We start from the raw sequence: 20,339 nt of genomic DNA on the forward strand, positions 1-20,339 counted from the left end.
AATGTGCATCTCAAAATTGAGGTGTGCATTACAATCAATGACCCATTAAAGGTAAAGATTTCCCCTGATGTCAAGTCCAGTCGTGTCCGACTCTGTGGGTTGGTGCTCATCTCCATTTCTAAGCCAAAGAGCCGGTGTTGTCTGTAGACACCTCCAAGGTCATGTGGCCGGCATGACTGCATGGAACGCCGTTACTTTCCCGCCAGATCCCATTGATCTACTCACATTTGCATGTTTTTGAACTGCTAGCTTGGCAGAAGCTGGAGCTAACAGCGGGCGCTCACTTCGCTCCCCGGGTTTGAACCTGGGACCTTTCAGTCTGCAATTTCAGCAGCTCAGCGCTTTAACACACTGAGCTACCGGAGGCTCCAATGACCCATTACGCTTGAATAAATACACTATTTCAGTTGCATTGAAAAAAAAGCCCATTTCTTTTTACCAAAAACAATTACTTTTACACACACACACACATATATATAAAGGAAATATTGAGGCAGGGGGGAATCTATATATATAAAAGAGTGATGGCATCACGGCAACCCACAAAACAACAAAACTACAGGCCCCCCAACCTCGAAATTTGACAACACAACCCATCATCCACGCCTCTAGGTTGATACAACAAAAAGAAAAGAAAAATAAAGTCCTAATTAGAGAGAGAGGAATAATTGCTTTTATCCAATTGCTGCCAGTTAGAAGGCTAAGCTCCTCCAACTTGGTCTCCTAGCAACCCAATAAAAAATAATAAAAACACTAAAAAATAATTAAAAACACTAAAAAATTAATACAATAAAATACTATAATAACAGAAAATAACTAAAAATAATACAAGAAAATAATAAAATATAATAAATAAAAAGATAACTTACAATAAAATTAATTAAAAAATACAAATAATGTCAAATAAAAATTACACAACAATTTTTAACCAATACCACCACCACTTTGCCACAGCAACGCGTGGCTGGGCACAGCTAGTCTTTTATAAAAATATCCCACCTTTGCAACCAATATAAAGAAATGAGCAAAGCGGGGAGGCTCACACACACCCTCCAAACTCCAAAACCCAACTGCTCTCTTCAAACCCTAAAACATAACTGCCTTCTTCAAACTCTCCAAACAGAATTGCCTGGAGCTCTTTTTTTTCTCTGCACTCTAAGACTTGGCTCCTCCCATCTGCTCTGGTTGGCCAATCCTAGGAGTCTCTCTCTAAGCTCCTCCCCATTTCTAACCACACTCAAGATGGCTGCCTGGCATTCCTCAACAAAATGGATGCCTGCCTCACTCACTGTTACCAAGGTTTCATTCCCGGCCTAATAGGTAAGGTTCACTACAATATATATAACCTTTTTCCTAACATGTAAACAACATTATCATACTTTCCTATCCTCTTACAGAGCAATCAACCTGCTGGACAAAAGCCTAAAAATGCCACGAAGAAAAACCCACTTAGGACTATGCCACAGCAATACTTGGCCGGGCACGACTAGTACCAGATAAACTTAACATAACTTAGGAATGTCTTTATTATCCCACACAAAGCTAGCTGTAACTAGTTGTTTAGAGTCGCTGAAGCAAGCCCATACAGCCTGTGACTTTTGCAGCTAAATGATTTTCATAATCATGTATGGTGTCTGTTAGATATTTGATAATATTCTGGGTTTGATGCTTATATGAAACTCCAAAAGCAGGGTGATTGCTAAGGAATTGGCTAGTAGGTCACATGTAGTTCAGCTTGTGGTAAAAAAAAAAAAAAAACAGACTGTGACCTGTATCAAAGAAATCAGCATCTTTCAAATGGTCCATAGGTAAGGAGTTATTTCTATCATGTTATGCTCATCACTTTGGTTTTCTAATTATTTTTTGTTTCTCTTTTAAATGCTAGCAAACTACATTATGTTCAAAGGAACTGACACTTTATACATGGAAAAATGAACCACCAAATCATCACTAATCATGCTGTCTTATTCAGGAACTTGCAAGTACTTATCAAGTTCATAGACAGCACAAGTTAAGTTAACCATTACCTTTTCCATTTCAGTTTATCTAAAGGGGCAAAGAAAACATGAAAGAATAAAGCAAGACTTCCTTATTTGGTTGAAATAATGGCCAACACATCAGAACTTCAGACAGATCCCTTTGCCTTTCTACATCGGTGCTTACTTATTTTGATCTTGTTTCATTCCTTGAATTGAACCCCTTGGCAGAAACTAACCATAAATTTGGGTCTGATGACCTATATCTTGTTTGAAATTATTCTTGCTCTTGGAAAAGTAGACAAATACTATCAAAACTTCCAGTGCTCGTAAGAAGACCTCAGCCCCAAGTCTGAAGAAAATCTGAAAGGGCTAACAAGTGTGGGGGTTTTAAGCATAGGAAATGTTTATTTTTAATAGCCTTGACCCTTGATGGCAATTTTAACCAAATTATGTTATTTTTGAAGGTGTCTTGTCATGAAGTAATAATCTCTTTTTACAAGTAATTGCATGCTGAGAAACCAAGACCGAAGTGACTTCTAAAGAAATGATAGATGTAGATCAGATAAATAATCATGCAAGCTCTAATTTGCCAATATTTATATAGCTTATCTATGTGTTTCTTTTTTGGGGGGGGCCTGTGTGTTTTGCCTGACTACATGGTAGAGACTAGGGCTTCTGCGAAGGAAGTGAAGGTAACAACTTCCTCAAGATTCTGCAAATCATGAACTGGGTTTTCAGAAGCAGGAAGAGCAAATCTGTCATTTTGCATGGCTATTTTGTATTGGTGTTTAAGGAGGTGATCCAAAGTCCTGTTACACTGCCTAGATATGATGGTGAGGGAACTACTGCAGAGGAAATTTTGGTGTACTACAACACTTCTGCCCCAGTTGAGCCATTAGGAGTAACAGGGCTATCACAGGGAGAAGCTGAGCAGCAACGCTTCCCTACGTGTGATGGGGAAGCATCAGCTGCTGGTGAGGTGGAAAAGTCCATTCAGTGCTAATCGAGGTGATTAACTACAACATTCACACTGGCCTCCAACTGACAAAGAGTTCTTCTCTCACCCTGGACTTTCCACAGATATATATAAACCTTCCTTGCAAGGTTCCTCACAACCTCTGAGGATGCCTGCCATAGATGTGGGCGAAACGTCAGGAGAGAATACTTCTAGAACATGGCCATACAGCCCAGAAAACATACAATACCAGATTTATTGTTTTCATACTAACTGATCATTATAAGGGTCTGAAAGAACTGTCTCACTTTGTTCAACCCTTTGAAAATTTAGGACAAGGCTATGATTTGCATTTCTATGGATCCTATTACATTTTATCCCACTCCCACAACTGTATACATATGCTTTAGAATCTAAGATGTTAATATTATTCTATAATGCATCTGAAGAAGGGAATTTATATCCACAAAACCCATGTAACATAAAAACAATAATGCTAAATAAAAAATCCTAGTTAATTTAAAGGTGCTGCCTCATTTCTTTTTTTTTCCCTTCTGTGCCCTTTCTCTTTATTATGCTGCACCCAACAGAGATATGAATGCCTTTTAATATTGCCATGCTTACATGTTGTCTTCATCTTCTTTCTCCACTACCTCAGACTAAAAGATGCCATTCCCTAAAAGGTTTTGCTCTTGCTCGAGGAGACTATGCTGTTAGCTACTTTGTTAGGTAAGCTCTGTTATTCCAAAACTTCCATAGACTCCCCTCTCGCTTTTCACTGCTTCTTGTAAAGCTCTTCCCAGCTCAAGCTGCTGCCTGCCCTTGCTAATAATGCCTTGTCACGCAGTGACAGAATTATGCTCTCACACTGGTTTCACATGTCACAAATAATTGCTCTCATTGCTCATCATATTGAAGTTGTCAGGACTCTCTTACGCCTATAATTTGTGCGAGTTGATCATACTTTGGTAAATCAACAGGTCACGGCCTGTGACCTCTAACCCCGGTGACTGGCTGAGACCGACCTACAAATCTTATGACAGGGACAACAGCGAGGGTATGAACTGTTCAAGGGATTGTGTCTATCAACTGCTGTCAGGAAACCTCATTCTTTTCTCCTTCTGTCATTCAAAAAATCTTTCACTACATTTCTTCCCATCTGTTCTTGGTGCTTTGGGATTGGGGGGGCGGGGGGGGCGGGCGTATATGTACACACAAGGCAAAGGCAAATGTATGTGCGCAAGATTGTTTTTATTAAACCACAGACATATATGCCAAATTATAACATTCTCCATACGTTTCAAATAAAAGATCCACAACACAGGAGATTTTACAAAAAGAGAGAAAGAGAAACCATATCTTCACCCTGCACACAGAAATTGCATTCATCTTTGTGCTGGTTAAACATCCATGGCAGTTTTATAAGTTACTTTTATAAAACTTTATTGACTAACATGAGCTGCATTGTGATTCCAGTCTCCAATACTGTTTTCATCAAGAGGGGATGTACACAGTCAAGTTGCATTTTGAATGCCTGGAAAAGAAAAAGTAGAGACATGGTATTCTTGACAGAGACTTTTATTGTGAATGAGAGGGCAATCCAGGCATCTTTTGTTACTCCGAGCCTTCAATAGCTCAGCAGCTATATACACCAGAGGAAAAGGAGACCTATGAACCTGAGCAAAAGTAATACTGCACAGATCAGCTGGAAGGAGGTCAGGAAGGAATTGTTTTTCAACTTAGATGCTTTAACAGCAAGTTGTCAAAAGTAGTGCCCTGTAGAAACATGTATCCGAACACAGAGATGGATTCATCATCAGCTCCAAGCTGCAAAACACCATCAGCGTAAATGTTTACTTCTCAGCAAAAAAAAAAAAAAAAAGTAAAAAGAGCACAATGAACAGAAGTGTCCTTTGTGACTGCATCTCTCCAAATGTCTGCCTGAGCCTTACCTCCCTTTACTTTCATGAGTGATAGAAATGGTGAGAGGAAAGGATCGGTATCGCACACTTATTATTCCAGTTTGCAGAGACAACAGCTGGCTCTGGGTCCTTTGATTGCCAGGTGTTTGTCTGATGCCACATGTTCATTTGAAGGCCTTTTGTAAATACACTGAATAAATGAAAGCAAAAGACTACGAACATTTCCAGTTTGGGTTTTGCTGGGTTTTTTTTTAAATTCAAATGCAGTAACAAAATGCAGCAACAAAAGTGATAAGCTTCGCTTTTAGGGACACAAAGCCCCAGTGATTAGCATTGCAGAGAAAGGAAGCTTGTTATAAGAAATGGGCATTTATTTGGGAATAAACATTCATAAAGCTTTTGCCCATCTGTGAGCAATTTGTCTCTTCAGTGGGTTGGCAAGGGAATAAATTAGGAGGATGTGACGACATAGCTCTTCCAAGTTTCTTTACCTTTTAAATATCTTTCATCATTCCCCCCCTCAAATGCCCAGAATTGTAGGCTTATATAACTACTAACAAAATGAAGGTTTCCATCCTTTTCTGTCTAAAGTTTCTGAATGTCCATACTTGTTCATGGAAATCGTAATGCCTTCTCTTGACCACACCCCCAGATTTTCCTCCCATAGCTTTGTATTTTATTTTGTTTCATATACACCATTATGGCTGCCTTCATTTTTTTTGTATCCAGTGATATCTCGACTTAAGAGTTTAATTTGTTCTGTGACTGAGTTCTTAACTCAAAACACTCTTATCTCAAAGCATATTTTCCCGTTGAAATATTATTAATCCGTTCTCCCCCAAAGACCGCCTGTTTTTTGTTAAGTAAAGATAAAGGTTTTCCCCTAACATTACGTCTAGTTGTGTCTGCCTTTGGGGGTTGGTGCTCATCTCCATTTCTAAGCCAAAGAGTCGGTGTTGTCCATAGACACCTCCAAGGTCATTTGGCCAGTATGTCTGCATGGAGCACCATTACCTTCCCACTGGAGCGGTATCTACTGATCTACTCACATTTGCATGTTTTCAAACTGCTAGATTGGCAGAAACTGAGGCTAACAGTGGGAGCTCACCCCACTCCCCAGATTCAAACCACCAACCTTTTGGTCAGCAAGTTCAGCAGCTCAGTGGTTTAACCCACTGCGCCACTGGGGGCTCACGTGGGCTCATTTTTGTTACTTGTTTTTAAATAAGGAAATGTATGTTATAAATAACAAATTATTTATAAATACAGGTGAAACGTCAGGTGAAAATGCTTATGGGAAATGCTTTCCAGCCATACAGCCTGGAAAACTCACAGCAACCCTATAAATGCACATTCACATGGAACAATTAAAAAAAGAAAGATCAACTTTTATATGATAGAAGCACAAAGGAAGCACATTTGAGGCAACAAAATGTGTGTTGGCCGGTGTTACAGCAAGGCCAAACCTGCACATTCACATGAAACAATAAAAAAGAAAGATCAACTTTAAAATGGTAGAAGCACAAAGTTGTGGCAAGGAAGCACAAAGCACAAAGTGAAGAGGCAGAAGCATGATTTTCTTCATACTGTACTCATGCCAGCCTTCCCCCTTCTCTTGCTCTTTCTCCCTCTTTCTCTTCATGAAGCTAAACATACCAGGGTTAAAAACCACAAAAATCAACTAACCCAAAGCTCCTCAAAGTGAACAAATGCAAAGCAGACAGCAATCTCCCAAAGCAAACAAGAGCGCAGGGTGCAGAGGCGCTGTCGTGAAGGCCCAAAGCCCTGTACTTTCGTGCTAGTGCTCCCTCTCACACTAGAGCTTCTTCTGGCGCTAACTCTTAACGCAAAATGCTGCTCTTATGCCAAAGTGAAACCCAGGCCAAATGACAGCTCTTAACTCAACATGCTCTTAAGTTTATTTAGTTATTATTTATTTACTGTATTTCTACCCCACTCTATCTCACCCTGGAGGGTACTCAGGGCGGCTTCCAGTTTTGGCAAATAGTCAATGCCACATTGAAACATAAGAGCATACAATACACAACATATTAAACTTTAAAATCAAATAAAGCATATAAATACAATTAAAAACTTGTTAAAAACATAGCACCTAATCCCGCTATTGATTCCGTGGATTTATATTGCACTGTGGTTATGCTACTCCCAGAATGCCTGGTTCCACAGGCAGGTTTTGATTTTCCTTCTGAAAACAGGAGGGAGGAAGTGAATCTAATATCGCTGGGGAGGGAGTTCCAAAGCCAAAGGGCCACCACTGAAAAGGCTCTGTCTCTCGTCCCTATCAGTTGCACCGATAGGAGGCGGAACCAAGAGCAGGGCTTTTCTGGCAGATCTTAGCACCCGAGTTGGTTCAAAGGGGAGATACGTTTGGACAGGTGGGCCACAACTGTTTAGGGCTTTATAGGCTAATGCCAGCACTTTGAATTGTGCTTGGTAGCAGTCTGGCAGTCAGTGGAGTTGACATAATAGGAGGGTTGTATGTTCCCTGTACTGGTGAGCAATTTGGCTGCCGCTCATTGGACTGCTTGAAGCCGAACAGTCTTCAAAGGCAACCCCACATAAAGCACATTGCAGTTGGGATGCTAGGAGCCTCCGGTGGCCTAGGGGATAAAAGCCTTGTGACTTGAAGGTTGGGTTGCTGACCTGAAGGCTGCCAGGTTTGAATCCCACCCGGGGAGAGCGCAGATGAGCTCCCTCTATCAGTTCCAGCTCCATGCAGGGACATGAGAGAAGCCTCCCACAAAGATGGTAAAACATCAAAACATCTGGGCATCCCCTGGGCAACGTCCTTGCAGATGGCCAATTCTCTCACTCCAGAAGCAACTCTGGTTGCTCCTGACACACACACAAAAAAAAGTTGGGATGCTCTTAAGTAGAAGTTCCACTGTATTTGTATTCCCACCTTTTTGAACAAATATTTTTAAATGATAGATTCATTGCAGATGGAAATAATAGAAGTCGAGTTATTCCTGAATTTTAAAAAACGAAAAATCTGAAGAATTAAAAGTCTTTATTTGAATTTATTCTTTAATGACTTCCTGTTTTCGGATAGCCTCCCCGATATTCAGAAAATACATTCATTTGCAAAAAGCCCTTTGAGGTAAGATAGCTGGTCCAAATGGCACCAGCTATGGTATTAGTTTCATGAATGTAAAGTTGGACCCTTCCCTTATGATGTGGTGCATGGTCTTAGGATGTGGTCCCTTTTATTTCCTGGTGGCTGGAGGCATAGTTTGTAATTGTAATCTGGTTAATGCGATTTCCTGCTTCTTGGGAGGGGGTTGGACTGGACGGCCCATGAGGTCTCTACCAACTCTATGATTCTGCCTACTTTAATGATGTTCAAGCATCTCCACAATTCCATTCTGTACTTCTGTGAGCAGGCAACTCTCAGAGGTATCGCCCTAGCCAAATGTAAAATGATAGCATCAACACCAAATTCCATTTGGGTCAACCAAAGTTCTCAGCACCACCATGATAATTTTGTACTGGACTATGAGGGTGTTGCCAAGTGCTTCTCTGATCCTGCGAAGCATGGAACAGCCATGTAGGCTGGTTTTAGTGGCACACAATAAGTTGAGTAAAGGACATATGACTGAGCATAGTGGAGGCTCACATGTGGGTATTTCCACTATGCTAAAGAGGTGAAGCCTACATTTTCCCAACTTCTCTGAAATTCTCCTATGATAAATCACTAATCTTTTAATTTTTTATAATGGAGGAGAAAAAGGTTTAAACTGCCACTTTGTGGATTCTGCTTTTCAGTATATGGGCAGGGGGGAGCTGGAAATATATGTGTTTTACATGCCCCTGTATCTTGAGAAAAACAACTGCACTCTGAAAACTCACAAAAAGATATATGATAGCTTGGGGAGGTGGGGAAACAAAAGAATGGGTGTCCCTTAAAGTGAGGAATGTTTAAGTTCTGCCTTGAGGATAACAAATGAAAACTATGATTAGCAAGGAAAAATGTGTGTGTGTGTGTGTGTGTGTGTGTTTTGTTTTAAAAAATATCTGTATCTCAATGTAACTGGAACATTGCCAAGTGGTACTTGGGTACAACTGAACCACAAATCTTGGAGGCATTTCTCCCCGCTTTTACTGTTTGAGAGGAAAAGCTGAGAACTTTGAAGAAATGTGCTCTTTGTTCTTGGAGTTATATGATTAAACATAAGACATGTTTCAAAATGTTTATTCTTTTATTTGTAATTCCCAAAAGCAATTTAACGCAACTTGGTTTAATAACGGCTCCGATTTGAGTTGCAATTCATCCCACTATAAATGTTCGGCTTCTTTCCTTGTCCGACCGCATTCACTGATTGCAGCAATGAAATACAAGTATGTAAAAAAGAGAAGGAACTTTGTACACCATGTCTCCCAGTAACTTCTTGGACAACAACCAAGGCAGTTAATAATGTTGTTGGAAGCACCAGAATCTATGACAGGCACAGATCAGTAGAAGGACATTTTCAGAAGCAAGGTATCATGGATCATCTCATCTTGACCTTTCTCCTCCCTCACCACCACATCAGTTGAGAAACAACACTTTTCTTGTCTCACCTTCTTTCCCCCTCTGCTTTCCTCCCTTCATATAAGAGAAGCAGTGCTGCCTGACAGCTGATGAAACAAAACTTGTTACATCCCAAGTGAGCTATTTTTTGCCTCCTAAAATTTCTCTCCTTATTGAAGGTCTGACCTGAAAGATTTTAGAAGTTTACCAGGTGGGCTGGGTAAGCCAATTAAACATTGTTCGAAAGAAAAGGCCTAGCTGTGGAAAGTGTGGCGTGAAACACAAGGTACCTGGATTGAATTCTTTCCTTTTCCTCAGGTTTCTATTCCTAAACAAGCTAGCCTCAATGTAGCAATGGGGGAAAAAAGGAAGGAAAGGAGGGGGGAAAACCCGCTCTGTTGTTTCATATGAAGTATTCTTCATTGTCAGAAGCAAGCTCCCTCAGCAATGTCCCAACTAGTAACTGAAAGCTTAGCAAAAGAGAATATTGTGCCCATATGTTTTCCTTTACATAGAAAAGAGGCTTTGAGTTAAAAGACTTCTGGGGGACAGTTCTCTATTTGAAGACATCTTCTATTTCAGGCATGGGGAACATCAAGACGGTGGAAATGGAGATAACTGGCAGGGCTGAACCCTTTAATTTTGACCCTCTGTTCCCCAAACTTTTAGGGGTCCTTAAAACATTTTGTACAGGTGGTATGACTACTGACAATTTTGTTTGCTTGGGAACCTTCTTATAAGCCTTTCCACACACATGTACACATTAACTTATGTCCGTATTCCACGTCTAGCACTCGAGGCTTACCCTCTGAATGCTAACAGATAGAACATTTCAGGATATGCTCTAGGATGCAGTTTTAGAGATTTTGTTCTGGAAAGGGGGGTAAAAATCCCACTGGAGGGTAAAAAAGGAGCTCTCACCCTCTTCCAACTCCACTTTCGACAAAGCAAAATAGTTAATGGTGTTGTCGAAGGGCGTATCCAGACAGCCTCTTTAATGCGGGAGTGCCCGCAATTAAAAGGAGGTCATCCAGATGATGTCCTAGGAAAACACGAATTAATTTGGGCTTTCGGGGCAGTCCGCCCCAACCCAGGTTTTGAAATCCGGGTTGAAGCAGACTTCACTGCTGTCTGGAACTGCCCAAAGGCTTTCATGGCCAGAATAACTGGGTTGTTGTGAATTTTCCGGGCTGTATGGCCAAGTTCCTGAAGAATGCTTCTGGAACATGGCCATACAGCCCAAAAATTCACACTAACTCATAGTGAATGGTGTTCCAAAAGGGGTGCAAATAAAATATGACCCTCAAATTATTCAAGATTTGTGGGGCTGGGGATCCTTTTATTCTCATGCACTCTTGGACCATATTTCCCCAACTATCCATTCAAATCCAGGTTGAAAGAACCTTATCAAGGGTGGATGGGGCTTCTGAAGCTCTTATCCACTGTTGACATCTGGATAACACACCTGGCAATAAAAGATCAGGTAAAGGTTTTCCCCTGGCATTAAGTCCAGTCATGTCTGACTCTGGGGGTTGGTGCTCATCTCCATTTCTAAGCCGAAGAGCCGGCGTTGTCCGTAGACACCTCCAAGGTCATGTGGCCGGCATGACTGCATGGAGTGCCGTTACCTTCCCGCCGGAGAGGTACCTATTGATCTACTCACATTGGCATGTTTTCGAACTGCTAGGTTGGCAGAAGCTGGAGCTAAAAGCGGCCGCTCCCGCCGCTCCCGGGGTTTGAACCTGGGACCTTTCGGTCTGCAAGTTCAGCAACTCAGTGCTTTAACACACTTCACCACCAGGGCTCCTAATAAAAGATCAACTAGCTCATATTTGGCCTTACAATGCTGCTTATGGAGGCTTCAGGGCAAGTTGCATTTGCCCTCCATCCCAGAAGTGAGACTATATCACTATAGTGAGGCAATAGTGCTGGGATGGAGCAAGTAAGGCTGTCTGAATTCATTGTGCCAATGCATTGGCCTCTCCCAGTTTGGTCAGTGATGTGGATGGCTTGCAAAGCAGAGGGAAAGAAACATGAGGCTATGGCTCATTCACAGCCTACTTATGGACATGGTTATTCATATCCTTGTCAGCCCACAGGGCATAAGTAGCTGGGAGCAGGCAGCCGCATCAGGCAGCTTAGGATGGAATTTTTCTGATAGCAAGAGTAGTGGATGTGGATTGCAACTGTATTTTCACACTCCAGCAGCTATTCATACGTTAATTTTAGGTAACATTTAGCTCATTTTAATTGCCAGGCAGGATTGCAAAAACATCAGTATACCACCCAAATATTCTGGGTGACACTGATGACAAGTACTAACTTGGAAGCCTATTGCATGGTTTTAGGTTGTGGGAAAAGTACATTACACCACTATTTCTATTGCACCTAATTACTTTTGTTTCTACCTCCCTCATTCGGTGGTAGGAGCCCGCAGATGGTGTAGTGGACTAAGTGACTTGAAGGTTGGGTTGCTGACCTGAAAGCTGCCAGGTTCAAATCCCACCCAGGGAGAGTGCAGATGAGCTCCCTCTATCAGCTCCAGCTCCATGCGGGGACATGAGAGAAGCCTCCCACAAGGATGGTAAAAACATCAAAACATCCGGGCATCCCCTGGGCAATGTCCTTGCAGACGGCCAATTCTCTCACTCCAGAAGCGACTCAAGTTGCTTCTGACACGAATAAAAAAAATTTGGTGGTAGCAGATTTGTTTTATTCATTCTTTGCAGAGTATGTTCCCCCTTATTCTTTTAGCTGAAAATAACTTTTATATGGACATAGATCAATGTGCATGCTATAGTTAAAATCAACTATAGCTATAAAACTGTGAAGAACCACCCCACACATTCCTGAATACTCAGGTGAGAACTCTCACCTTGAAAAACATGCTACCATAATGTATCTTCCATCTAGTATTATAGTGTTGAATTGGGCCTTTAAGTCTCAATCTTTTGAGAGTGAAAAGGAAAGCTTCTCATTATAAGCTATAAGGACAGCCAAGACATTTTGTGATATTTTCAGGAGAGGATCATTGGTCTGATGAAAGGGCAAGCCACACATAAAGGCCAGCAGCCTGCCCTTACTACTAAGCAGCCAGTCTCAATGCTGTATTCCTGTTCTAGGGAGGATAAGACACATGGAAATGAAGAGTGGCTCCTCAACCTCTAAGAAACTCAGTTCAAAGATGATTGACCTGCATATTCTACATGGGGATCTAAAATGGCCAGAGTAATTGAACAATTATTTTGTTAAAGCCAAATTGAAGCTACTGGTTGCCAAGCCAGGTCTGGAGATATGTAAAGCACCCAAATGAGTTAAGTATCTGTTGTTGTGTCAAGAAATGCAGAACAAGAAGAGATGTGTTGAATAACCACTAGGCAAAAAATACAAAAAGTGCAGAAACAAAACATAAACAATAAACAGCCTACATAATAATCACAATATCACCATACCCCCCCGATTAAATACCCCTTGATTAAAAACAGTAAAATACAGTGATTGCTCAGCAGTATTTGTCCTCAGACTTGTCAAGTGCTTGGTAGAGCACCTGAAGTTCCTCATAAGTATTCGTAAAGAAACTCAATATGGTTGAAGGCTTGTTGGACTTTCCTTTTGTGTGGATATGGTTCTTTGCTCTGTTGCTCTTCTCTGTGTTCATTTAACCAGTTGCACCAGGATTTTTTTTGTTGCAAATCATCTTGAGGGCTTTCACTTGCTGTAGAAACCAGGTAGATGGAAGGAAAGCCATCAGCAATGAGAAAAGCAGGAACAGCTGGGGGAATTTGGGCATTTTATACCCATAAGGAACATTCCCAGCGTCTAGGTGTGATGCCGGGTATTTATCAAGGTGAATTGCAATTGAATTGAGAGTCATTTGGTGATATCAATATATATTTTTACATATCCTCATTCATCAATTTATTGATTAGCCAGTTGGCCTTATTAAAGACAGACAATACAAATACAACATATTACATAAATCTGGTTCACTTAAAATAAAATAAAATACAGATATACAGGTGTCTGCCTGCTTGGTGCCAATGTAGTTTAGCTAAAGATCTATGCATCAACTATCCTCGTCTCCCCTGCACTGCACCCCAATCTGATCAATGTACTCTGATCTCCTTTTAGCAGCTTTAAACAAATACAGGGCCACTTTTGTTGTCAGAGTGGGGTTATAACCGGCCAACAAAAATGAAGTTTTGGCCTCAATAACCCAGCTTGTTTTATTACCAATAAAAGGCCATAAGTATTGCTTCCTTTCTTTTTTATATAGGTTACAGTTGTGCAAAATGTGGTTCAAATTTTCGACTTCAGGGCTACCACAAATACATAATCTTTCTTCATACGGGATATGATTGAATCTGCCATGTCTCTCCATGGACTCCATTTGTTCGAATCTTGCCCTAGTGAAAGTGGTTCTTAGGTGTCTTGGCATATCTGTTTTTAGGTACAGTGCCCTTTGGAAATTACGTTTAAAGCGTCCTAACCACTTCAGAGATCCTGTATTGGACAGGGTGGCTATGTCTTTTTGGGCTTCAATATCTAGGCATTATTTTGTCATAAGAGAGACTCACAAAATTCAGCGACTTGGCTGAAGGATCACCATCGAGATAGGACAGCATTACATTAAGAACCTCGTCAAACACAAGTCCTCCTCCATTTGCACACAATTCGAAGACATTTCAGGGATGAAGTGCCATGGAACCCTTCACACAACGTAGTACCACTTCTGGTTATCATCCATTATCATTTGTCCCTAAAAGATACCGGTAGTGGAAGTGTAGAGATATAGGAGGGCAAAGGAGACAGGGAGAAATCATCTTCTGAGCTCCCGATGAAGGTGGAAATAGGATAAAGAGGGGGGAAACACATGGAATGGGATCTGTCAAATTCTTCTGTGTCTTTTCGATTCAGTGACGTGGGGCAATAGGCGTTTGTATGGGCGGTCTCCTACCAAGCATTGACATTTCTCTCCCAAAATTCTGCTTCATGAGCCTGGCATGGCAATTATTAAAAATAATTTATTCATTAGAATTAACAAAATTTCAAGATATCACCACTTTGTTTTTCCTGTCATTTTTCCTCCATAGTAATCTTGGCTTTCAAACTTGTCTGATTTCCACAACTGAAAGTAATAAGGTTGGGAGGAGAGGAGCCCAGAGAAGGGGGGAGGGTCTGATTTTTAAAAGATGCCTCCTGTCTCCTCAAGAGTAAGGGAACTGGGAAAGTGAGCAGAGGAGCCCATGGAGAGAAAGTGTGTCTGCCTTGAAAACGATGCCTCCTATCAAATAATAGAAAATTAGAGTTGGAACAGACCTCATGGGCCATCCAGTGCAAACCCCTGCCAAGAAGCAGGAAATCTCTATTTCCTCAAGAGTAGGGAAGAACAGGTCATGGCATAAGGGATTAAAATAGCACTGGACTAATCCAGGGCAGCAAAGTATCGGAAGAGTAGATTGTGACAAAAGGAGTTAAAATAGCACTGGACTAATCCAGGGCAGCAAAGCATGGGAAGAGCAGATTGTGACAAAAGGAGTTAAAATAGCACTGGACTAATCAGGGCAGCAAGACATGGGAAGAACACATCATGGCAGAAAGGGTTAAAATAGTGCTGGATTCCAAAGTTTCCCTGATTTAAAAAAGAATGCCGAGAGAGTGGGGACTGCACTTGCTGGTGTGATGGTTTAGAATGCTGGGCAGAATGGGAGAAGACCAGAGAACATAACATGTCTGACGGGATTTGTAAAACAAAACAATTTATTTTAAAATGGAAGAGAATAATATTCTTTGCTAAGAAGACAATTCCTTTCCCCCTCGCTTTCTGCAACACACCTGATGAAGTCCTAACTCCTTTAAGGCTCAGGTCTTCAAAGCTGAGCTGTCACATGGCAATTATAGGAATACATTCAGACTTTGAGGCATGGAGTTTTGATGGATCATAAACAAAGGAAACTATCTAGGACTGATCCAGAACTCTTATATCATTCTCCATGAGGAAATCCCCCCTACTTTGGATAGTTAATTATTAATGGCATTGTGGCCCTGGTGAAACCCAGCAATGCTTCCATGTCTTTGTTTCCAAATGGGATGGAGGCAATTACAGTCTTCTTCATCAGGGCGAGATGCATTTTTACTTTTTATCACTGTAATTTAAAAATAAATATAATATATATCTCCATGGAGGGAAGGACTATAATTGCTTCCATCCCATTTGGAAGCAAATTGGTTTGAGTGTTGGACTATTTATTTATTTACAGTATTTATATTCCGTCCTTCTCACCCCAAAGGGGACTCAGAGCAGATCACATTATATAAATATATATAAATACATTAAATGCCCATATACACATAGACCAAGACAGAGACAGACGCAGAGGCAATTTAACCTTCTCCTGAGGGGAGATTCTGGCCACAGGGGGGAGCAGCTGCTTCATCATCCACTGTGATGGCACTTCTTCATTCCAATGTCGTAAATTAGTTAAATTTGCCTCCCCACTTTATAGGTGGTACCTTATTTCCTACTTGATAGATGCAACTATCTTTCGGGTTGCTAGGTCAGCAACGAGCAGGGACTTTTTTTTTAATTGACAGGTGCTCACCCCACCACGGGCTGGCCTCAAACTCATGACCTCATGGTCAGAGTGATTTATTGCAGCAGGCTGCTCACCAGCCTGCGCCACAGCCTGGCCCCCTCAGGCCTCCAAAAATTGTTTATTTATGTTGCGTGACATCATAGACCAGTCGATGCCAGAGCTAGGTCATTGGGAGTACAGGGTTTGAATTCCCATTTGTCCATGGAAAGGTACTGGGTGAACTTGGGCACGTCACAAACTTTCAAACTCAGAGGAAGCCAAAGGAAGCCCCCTATGAATTCTTCAATGAAAACTTTGAGATAGGTCGAAATTCAGTCACCATAAGTCAAAATGACTTCAATGTAAGCAACAGTAGCAGCAGCAGCAGCAGCAACAACACATTATTTATAAACATATGAAATGTCACACATGCCTTTTATGGACATTTGCATCCTTTGTATCATCTTTTTATTTCATTTTGTCACATATAGTGGTGTTTAAATGGCCACTTAAAAAGAGAGTGTTGAGGGCAAAGAAAGAAAACATTGGATAAAAATCAGTGCCCCTCACAGTGGGAGATACTTAAATATATTGCTTCATCTGCCAAGGGCAATGATGGTCGACAAGCAAAATTATTCATTCCTGGTGAACTGTTAACAGCCTCTGTGTTTGATGTGCTTTCCTGACTCTCCAGTGCATCTGCTATGTTACTTATCAAATCATCCCAAAACTGCCTTGTTCAGACATATGCTGGCCTTCTGTGGCATGCATATTTGTAAGTGCACTATGCATGCGGGAAAATTATTCACCATAAGTACAAAAAGACATATTCTGTTGACAATGGCAATGTGTTACCTTTATGCAGTTGATGAAGTGCAATGGGCAACAGCAATGCAGAATTATAATTATACTTTGCCTGTCATCGGCATGTCTCGTGTAGTATTGCTTTTCTGTATGGATGTTGTTTAGTGCTGGTGTAGCATATTGTCTGTGCAAATATTTGCACTATTGCTGAGAAGATGTTAAATTGCAACCAAAATGTACCAAATGTATAGTCATAACAGATATTAATTCTGTGTAAAGGTAAAGGTAAAGGTAAAGGTTTCCCCTGACGTTAAGTCCAGTCATGTCTGACTCTGGGGGTTGGTGCTCATCTCCATTTCTAAGCCAGAAAGCCGGCGTTGTCCGTAGACACCTCCAAGGTCATGTGGCCAGCATGACTCATGGAGCGCCGTTACCTTCCCGCCGGAGCGGTACCTATTGATCTACTCACATTGGCATAGATATTACCTTTCATCAATTGATGAAATGGTCTACTTGGAACTGGCTATTGGATTTATGCCAGGTGTGGGCTTACAGATATTGTTGAACTGCAAGTCCCAGAACGGTACCTATTGATCTACTCACATTGGCATGTTTTTGAACTGCTAAATTCTGTGTAGTGCACTATAATGGGCATTTTTTTCATAAACTGTCTCCAATATTTCTTTCCCTGGTAAGCTCTAGGCAAGTGAAATCACAGCTTTACATTGTGTTCAATCTTGTCTCCCATTTTGTTGTTTAGAAACCGATTACCCTTTTGGAGCTTTTGACCAGTCAACTTTTTGAGAGCTTGGGATTTCACCATCTTGAATAATTTGATATTATTTGCAAACAGGGTTCCACTGTTCAGCAAGTGTCCCTGCCAGAATCAGCAACAGTCTCCTTTCCCCTAATCCCATCCCTTGAGAAAATCACTTGGATTTCACTCTGTCTGCTCTTACTCCATTCTTTTTTCCTGCTGACTGCTGTTGCTCATTCATTTCTCTCTCCTACTGCTCAGTGTCAAACATGCATGCAAGGAGAATAACTCTGCCAGATGCCCCCGTGTGTCATTGTGACTGGTTTCCTTGAATCATGGCATTGTTATTGGTTATTAATGGAGGCATGGCATCTTCAGTTCGTTTCTCATTCTCATCCATACCCCTTAGTTGTTCATTATAAATGTCTGCCACAATGTTTCTCTTCTTCTAAAACAAGACAAAAGTGTAAAGAACACCTTTGCTCCATATAACGTATGTATGTGCATGCGCTTGTGCCTGAGTGTGTATGTGCCTATCAGCTTATGCAAATGTGCTTTTGTTACTTTCATGCTTCCCATTGGTTGCCCTGCCATCCATTCCAGAGCAGTTATGCTCACTGGCCACAGCACTGTTCAGTCCTGCCTGAAGGTAATGTGTTTGAACTTCTGTAACCAGATTACTGATTCGAGCTAGTTGCAGAGAGAACAGGTTATGGCATCTGGATTAGTTCCTCCTCCATTTGGACTACAATTCAATGCTAATTATGATGTAAAAGGTAAAGGTTTTCCCCTGACATTTAGTCTAGTCGTGTCCAACTCTGGGGTTTGGTGCTCATCCCTATTTCTAAGCTGAAAAGCTGGCATTGTCCGTAGACACCTCCAAGATCATGTGGCTGGCATGATTGCATGGAATGCCATTACCTTCCTGCCAGAGCAGTACCTATTGATCTACTCACATTTGCATGTTTTTGAACTGCTAGGTTGACAGAAGCTGGGTCTAACAGCGAAGCACACCCCGCTTCCTGATTGGAACCGTCAACCTTTCGGTCAGCAAGTTGAGCAGTTCAGCGGTTTAACCCACTGTGCCACCGGGGGCTCCTTATGATGTACAATGTTCCCTCATTTATCGCTGGGGTTACATTCCAGGACCGCCCGCAGTAAGTGAAAATCTGCAAAGTAGGAACACTGTATTTATTTTAATATATATACATTATTTTAGTGGTTATACACTATTTTAAATCTTTATCAACCAATTGTGTGTTGATAAATCGCTTCCTTCTCCTCCTGTTGACGCTTGGGCTCCTTTTCTCTCCCTTCAGCTTCTCCTTCCTCCCTTCCTTAGGCTGTAAATTGTAATTTTGTATGATTTTTATAATATTCTTTTAGAGTTTATTGAAAAACTGCAAAACAGCGAATCCGCAAAAAGTGAACTGCGAAGTAATGAGGGAACACTGTATATACCCTTATATGACTTAGGTCCTGACTATCTGTGGGCCTTATTTCACCAAATGAAGCTGCCTAGGCATTATGACTTGATCCGGCCATTTGCACAGAGATATTTGGAAAAGATATGGGGGGGGGGGGGTGATAGGTGATGCTCTTCTTTTGTACTTAATCACTTCCAATCTGTTTAATGTGATTTCTTCATGTGATAACAAATTTAAATGTATTTTGAGATTGCATCTTAGTGTGTTTTGAGTATACTTGCTTTTAAATGATTTTGAAACCAGTTATGAATCTCTATTTGGAGAAAACGGCAAGGTAAAAACAAACAAATAGCATTGCTTCACTTTACATCTCCAATGCAATGCTCAGTGGTTGCAGAACTGCAAAATCTGTGTCTCCTCTTTGACAACATGGCCGCTGCTTTGATACGGATCTGATAGCTAGGCAGATGACTTGGGAGGGAGGGGAATTAAACTACTTGGATCAATTAGTAGGCAAAATATTACTTCTTAAGGTCACAGTTATCAGAACCCCACAGTAACCTTTGTCTTACTCATTCTGGGAGTTGTGATTCAAAAACGTTACTTGTCTAAAGCTTTGTGTCAAAGAATCTCTACTACAGTTGAGAACTTCTGCCTTTGAAAGTTTGTTGTTGTTTATTTGTTCAATCACTTCTGACTTTGTGACCTCATAGAACAGCCCACGCCAGATAATACCATCACTTCTAGAATACCATCCATCTTCCTTTTTCCTTCCCTTTTCCCCAGCATCATTATCTTCTCCAAGCTTTCCTGTCTTCTCATTATGTGGCCAAAGTATTTCATCTTTGCCTCTAATATCCTTCTCGCCAGTGAGCAGTGGGGCTTTATTTCCTGGAGGATGGACTGGTTGGATCTTCTTGTGGTCCAAGGTACTCTCAGAATTTTCCTCCAACACCACTGTTCAAAAGCATCTTTCTTCCTTCGCTCAGCCTTCCTTATGGTCCAGCTCTAGCATCCATAGGTTACTACGGGGAATACCATTGCTTTAATTATGCGGATCTTCGTTTCCAGTTTGATGTCTCAACTCTTCACTATTTTATTGGGATTGGTCATTGCTCTCCTCCCAAGAAGTAAACATCTTCTCATTTCCTGGCTGCAGTCTGCGTCTGCAGTAATCTTTGTGCCTAGAAATATAAAGTGTGTCACTGCCTCCACGTTTTCTCCCTCCATCTGCCAGTTATCAATCAGTCTGACTGCCATAATCTTGGGGTTTTTTTTAATGTTTAACTGCAACCCAGCTTTTGTACTTTCTTCTTTCACCTTGGTTGTAAGGCTCCTCAGCTCCTCCTCACTTTTAGCCATCAGAGTGGTATCATCTGCATATCTAAG

The 20,339-nt window shown here is 41.2% G+C and overlaps 1 long non-coding RNA gene across 1 annotated transcript; it reads left to right on the forward strand.

Annotated features, from left to right (window-relative positions):
• The first annotated feature begins 1,109 nt into the window (after positions 1-1,109).
• On the forward strand, positions 1,110-5,069 carry LOC134297638 (uncharacterized). Its single transcript, XR_010004450.1, has 3 exons — positions 1,110-1,320; positions 3,593-3,991; positions 4,411-5,069. It is a non-coding gene; the product is annotated as an uncharacterized LOC134297638 (long non-coding RNA).
• Positions 5,070-20,339: the final 15,270 nt, after the last annotated feature.

The sequence above is a fragment of the Anolis carolinensis genome, chromosome 3 (assembly GCF_035594765.1).
Source record: "Anolis carolinensis isolate JA03-04 chromosome 3, rAnoCar3.1.pri, whole genome shotgun sequence".
Classification (NCBI taxonomy): domain Eukaryota; kingdom Metazoa; phylum Chordata; class Lepidosauria; order Squamata; family Dactyloidae; genus Anolis; species Anolis carolinensis.